Source organism: Humulus lupulus, chromosome 5, assembly GCF_963169125.1.
Source record: "Humulus lupulus chromosome 5, drHumLupu1.1, whole genome shotgun sequence".
NCBI lineage: Eukaryota > Viridiplantae > Streptophyta > Magnoliopsida > Rosales > Cannabaceae > Humulus > Humulus lupulus.
The window spans coordinates 242,436,521-242,443,186 of NC_084797.1; positions in this window are offsets into that span (position 1 = coordinate 242,436,521).

The window sequence follows — 6,666 nt, forward strand, 5'->3', positions numbered from 1 at the left end:
CAGCGTGGACTGGAACAGTAGGTTTACCGAGCTCCCATTATCGACCAGCACTCTCCTAACCCTCCGATTAGCGAGCTGCACGGCTACGACCAGAGGGTCGTTATGAGGGAACTGGACGTGGCTGGCATCTTCTTCAGTAAATATGATTGGTTGCCTCTCCAATCGTTGCTGCTTCGGTAGATGCTGCTCAAGGAAAAACTCCACTCCATTGTGAGCCTTGAGTTCGTTGACATATCTTTTTTGGGCACCTCTGCTTATGCCAGCCAGATGGGGACCTCCAAAGATCATGGAAATCTCTCCTCCTATCATGGGAGGAGGGACGTCCTGTTCTACCCGAGATCCGGGCTGACTTATCGGGACTTCCAGAGCTGGATGACCGGTGGGAACTCTATTCCGCGCATACTGAGCCAAGGGTCCGGCTCTAATGAGAGTCTCGATCTCATCCTTCAGGTGCCTACAATCATCAGTATTGTGGCCAATGTCGTTGTGGAACCAAAAAAACTTGGAAGGGTCTCGCTTACCTTTCTGGTGCTTTAACGGTTCCGGCTTCTTCCAGGGGAGGCAAGCAGAATTTGCTAGGAAGATGTTCTCTCTAGAGTGGGTGAGCTCGGTATAAGTCGCGTAGACCGGCTTGAATTTTTCTATGGACTTATTCTTCTTTGGGCCGTGCTGATTGCCCTCGCTGCTCCCATTTCTCTTGTCTCCACCAAACTGGTTATTCTGTGTAACAGTTTGGGTCGCTGTCACGACCTCCGTTCCCACTCCAGCGGGCTGTTCAGGGGCTTGGCTGGTTCCCGCGGCTGATGGTCGCGCCTCCTCCAGGTTTATCCATGCCTGGGCCCTATTTAGGAATTCATTTACGGTGCTGACTCCCTTCCTTTGTATCTCTTCCCAGAGTCCTTCTCTGATGAGGATCCCAGTCCTCAAAGCCATGAGCTTGGATCTGTCATCTGCGTCTCTGGCCCGAGTAGCGACGTTCGCGAATCTGCTCAGGTAAGCCTTCAGAGGCTTGTCGGGTTGTTGCCTTACGTTTGCCAGGGTATCGACCTTGACGCGGGCAGCCTGAGAAGCTCGGAATGCTCTCTTGAATTCAGCTGAGAAAGCCTTCCACGAGCTGATTGACTGCTTCTTACTCTGTTTGAACCATTGTCTGGCCGGCCCATCAAGGTGGAAGGAAATATTAGACACCTCAGCTCGGGACCAATGTTGTGGGCCATCATCAAGGTATTGAACATACCCAGATGATCTGACGGGTCCCCGTCTCCGTTGAACTTGGACAAGTGAGGCATACGGAAACCAGGGGGATACGCCGTCGCTGCTATGCTGGGGGCGAAGAGCTCAAGTTCATCCCCTGAATCATATTCATCTTTCTCTTTCTCTGATAAGAGCTTCCTCATCAGCTCCTCCATCTGAGCCAGACGCTCAAGGGTTTTGTCCTGACTTTCTTGGTTGTTTCGGGGCTGTTCAACAACTCCGGATCCATTGTGCGCATTTGGCGGGTTATTGTCCCTCCTATCTTGAGATAGGTTATATGGGACGTTCCCGCTGTCACGTACTTCAGACAGGTCTTCCCTTTGGCGAGCGCGGTTGCCGTTTCCAATTGGGTCTCCTCTTCGAGTGTTTAGGCGATCTCGGAGGTCGTCTCTAGGGGCAGCCTGAGGACTTTGCGCCGAGCTCAAGCACTGGCGCAGGTCTCCGCCGAATAGATCACTTCGACGGCTTCCTGTCCAATAGCTTCCATTTGAGAAGCTCGGGGCCCGCCGCTGAGGACGAGGATCCGGGACTTCTCTAGGCGCCCGGCTACGATGGGAAGGTCCGACAGAAGGAGGATTTCTCCTGCTGCTCCCATGAGCCGGAATGTCTCTGACTGGCCGGGGAGGAGATGGGTATCTTATTGGTGAAGGAGGATGCCTGACCGGGGATGCGATCCTAGTCCCGTCAGGGCGTATCAAGTTAGGTCGCGGCCGCTCCGCTCTACCATCCTCCGTGGAGTGGAATTTGATGTTGGGGGTTTGACCGACCAACTGGGCCTAGACCGATTACCCCGGCGGGACTTATGAGTCTCGCCTTGCCTCTTTCCGACGTTAGCGTCGGTTGTAAGATGGGGTAGTCGAGCCAAAACCTCTTGAATCTGCTGGTTAGCTTTCGCCAGCTGACTTCTCAGCTGTGCATTTTCCATTTCCACCGCCGTGTAAAAATCTGGGTTCGGATTGGGCGGCCGGGGAGCTGAACTTCCAGTGTCGTCTTGGCCTATTGGTTACTTGCCCAGCCGCTGCTGAACCTCAGGGTTCTGATCATCGGACATGGCGGCATGATGGGCCTCCTGCCCATCACGTTGGTCCACCTCGTTACCATGTCTTGAGCAAGTGACTACCATGGTTGGGTATTTGCGATAGCACCAATCTAACCGGCTCTCAATGAAAGCACCAAACTGTTGACGCAGTTCTTCGGCAACAGATAATTAATAGAATAAAGAACGGGATTAGTGCTAAATAATGAACCGTAATAAATGAATGATCTCAAAATAAAATGATAACATAAATACTTTTTTAGGTGGTTCAAAGGTTAAAATCATTCTAGTCCACCAGCCAATATTATTGATATCTTTCTAATATTCTTTTACAGGGTATTTCTTTACAAAATAGAATCCAACCCCTTGTAACTCCCAGGGTCTCCATATTTATAGGGAGAGGGCACCTGGGGGTTGGCAAGGGAGGTCATCCCGTGACCTTCTTACCCATCATGTCACTTCTGTGACATTCATGATTAATTCCTAAAACCTAACAATGAAGTGTGGTCTAATCAATAGGTAATGGGGATAATGAGCCGCACGGCCCAACCCAGTCGTGGGTGCCTGAACACGCACGTTTATGCTGCGTGTTCGAGAATTCAGGGATGGATCAGACACGTGATGTCTGATATATGCACGTTTACATTGCGTGGCTGACTATATAAGGGGTCAGAGGTGCCAACTCAAGCTTGCACCTCAAGCTTGATGTACTCTCAGCTCGTGGTGCCCATACTTCTGACCCTTAGTAATCTCATTAAGCCTTTGGTTACCTCGAGCTAAAGAGGTAGGACCTGGTAACAGCAGCTCCGGGTATGTGGCATCCACGTGGCTGATATAATTATGCAATTTCTCAGCTCGCTAATAACCTGTGGATATTTAGGGCGTACATTATATGTTTAATATAATATTAATTCAATTGTATTTAAGTTATAAAATGTATGATTTTATTATTTTTAAATAATTATCATTGTAAAATATATCAAAAATATCATATTTTAATTTGTTTAATTATTTATTTATTTAAGTTTAAGTCAGGTTTATAATTTATTGTTAAATGTAAGAAATTCTATTAAATATATGAATATTCCGTTAAAGTTAATAAAAAAAAATAAAAAAACCATTAAAACAAAAAATTTCCGTTATTTGTATATTTTTTATATTGAAGAGATATTATTGTGATTATTTTTATTTACTATTTCATAAATTACTTGTAGTAACTTTTCCAACAATTATGAATTGAATACTCAAAATTATTCATATTACATCAATATTCTCTCACATTTGGTCGTTGGGAATACAACGGTTAAAAATAAAACAATTAATTATAAAATTAGTCAATATTGGAAATTTAAATTTATAAAAATTATTAAATTAATCAATATTAATTAAAATAAAGAGCATAATTAAAATAGAGTGAGCAACTCCCTAAATTTGCTTTTAAGTATTTTAGCTAAAATTTAAAGAGCACATTTGGAGGAGGAGTTGCTCATAGCTAACAAGGGCACTTCTAATGGATGAGGTAAAATGTTTAATTTTTTATAATATAGAGAAAAAATTGTTAAATAGTATTCCAATGAGTAATGTAAACTTATATTTTTTTTACCTAAATGAATATTATTTCTTTATATGTAGTAAAATAATATTCATCAAGCTATAAATATTTTATTATTTTTTATAAATTTTTGTATATATATATGAGTGCGATACTATTATATTTAATTATTTTATTTCTTAAAATGAATAAAATATATTTTTTAAAATATAATATTTAAATGATATAGAGAAAAAATAGAAAAGTTGATGTATGGTATAATGTAAAAGTTTGAGGTAAATTATAAAAAAATATGTTTTGGTGATGTATTTTGTTATACACTTTGTCTATAATATTTAGCTAAAACTCACAAAAACATCTTCCATCAACTCTTTTATATATATATTTATAATAACTATGCACAAACTCCAATTAATCCATATCTACATTTACATAATATTTATATATCATTTATATAATATTTTATCATTATTATTTTTCTTAATAAGCTTTTTCTCTCCCATTTAGTATGTATTTATTTTTTACTTTTAATTTTTCAATTATTTTATTTTACTTTAATTAATAAAATACGTTTAAAGATATAATATTTAAATGATGTAGATAAATATATAAAAAGCTGATGTATGATATAATGTAAAGCTTAGAGATAAAATAAAAAAATGTGTGTTTTTGTGAAGTATTTTAAAAAATGGAGTAAATCATCCATTGAGAGTGCTCTAACAAAATATTTTTAAGAAGACTGCATTTTACACATTTAAGTAGTTTACTGTTCATTGTTTTATAAAAAAAAAGAGATAAAAAAAATTTATAGGTGAATATATTATTTATTTTTGAAGTAAAATAAGACAAATATTTTAAACTGACTTATTATTGAAAATATTTTAGGGAATGTTTTCATAAATATGGTTTTTTAGCCATTAATATGCAAAAATATGGTAATTAAACTTTTTTTGGTTTGTATGGACAAATTTAATTAAAAAAAATCAGATTATGGGAAAAAATATGGCATAATAATGATTTTTTACAAAAATATGGCATAATAATGATTTTTTTACAAAAATATGGGAAAAAATCCCATAAAAGGGAATACAAGTTTTAAAAAACCATAAAATAATATTTGTAAAAAAAAAACCATATTTTTTAAAACTTTATTGAAAAACCCATATAAAATGTAATTTTCACATATTTTAGAGTATGGTATTTGTTATCCCAAAAATTTGAAAAGGATGATGTGGCAGTAAAATTAACACATGGCATGAGTTAGTTGGGTGATCTGGCTTAGCGGTAGCCCAATGCATCAGTTAAGAAGTTGGACTGCTTGAGGTATGCATAGTCAAGTCAAATACACCCAAGGAGAATATTTGGTCTAAGGAGTGCTTGGCTCCGACCCCAGTTTGAAGACCCAATTGATTGGTTCAAACCCAAGTCCAAGGAGCTTAAAGGAGGGGTTTGGATTTTGGCTTGAGGGATAAAGGCAGGAGGTCCGATCGGATCTTAGCTTGGGAGCCTCTCAAGCATTTGGCTCGGATGTGTCCGAGGTAAGGAGGCCAAGGAAAAGAAGTCCCATGCAAGCCAAAGATTGGGACTTAGATTTCAGTCAAGGGAAGGCCACATAATGCCCGATCGGACATGGTTGAAGATGCCAAGGGGAGAGATGCCTCGGACTTGTCCGAGGTGAAATGCTAGGAAGGGTGGCTCGGACTACCTTGGTCCTAGGAGAAGGCCACAAGGTCCGATCGGACCTTAATTGGAGGAGGTATGCTCGGATTTGTCCGAGGTGAGATGTAACGACCCAACTATTCTAGACTTTGGACCATTAATGACTACTATACTAATCTTAAGAAAACGTACATATGAAATAATTATAACTTTATTTAAAAATTGTAAAGTAAATGTTAAATACATAAAAATTCATTTAGGATATGGGATCCCATTGTTTTGAAAACAAAACATAACTTAATAACTTGGTTACAAAATTAAGTGCGGAAAAATAATACATAGAAATCATAACTAAAAGACTTAAAAACTTCATCCTCGAATCGAACGCGCAATCCACCGATTTCATCCTGCCTCAATACACATCCCCAAGCTGCCAAGAATCTTTCCGCCGCCATAACTATTTTTCTGCACATATAAAACATAAAGGAATGAGCCTAATGCCCAGCAAGGAAAATCTACTACAAGCATGAAACATACACATACACATAACTATAAGCATATAACATATATCTATAAAAACGTACATCATATAAGACTATACTATTAATGGCCATTAAAAACATGTGACAAACCATCTACGTCCCCTTTCTAATATCTGAGGTAGGTTAGATCACATGTTAGGTTTATGATAACCCATCTACGTCCCCTGTCTAATATCTGAGGTAGGGTAAATCATAACCATGAAACATAAGAAAACATTACATAGCATACTATAGCATAACTTATCATAACATATCAACATAACATATAAGCATATAAAACTATCCTATTTTCCTTACCAAAATACCGGGATATGAGAACAATTTTGGGACTTTAGAACACTCCTAAAAACCATAAATGGAAGGGTGAGTATACTAAAGAGAATGAGATGAAAAGAATGAAAGAACTATACCATTAAGAATATACTTACAAAAAACCTTATGTTCAAGAACTTAGATTTCCTATCCAAGAATAAAGTTAGGGGCTGAGTAGAAAACTATAAGAACTTGAAGAAAATAATACCAAAAGAACTAGAGTTTTGGAATACCTTGAATGCTTTATGACCAATCTAAACCTTGAACCGAAATATGTTATAAACCTTACTTCCCAAGTGTTTGGTAAGCTT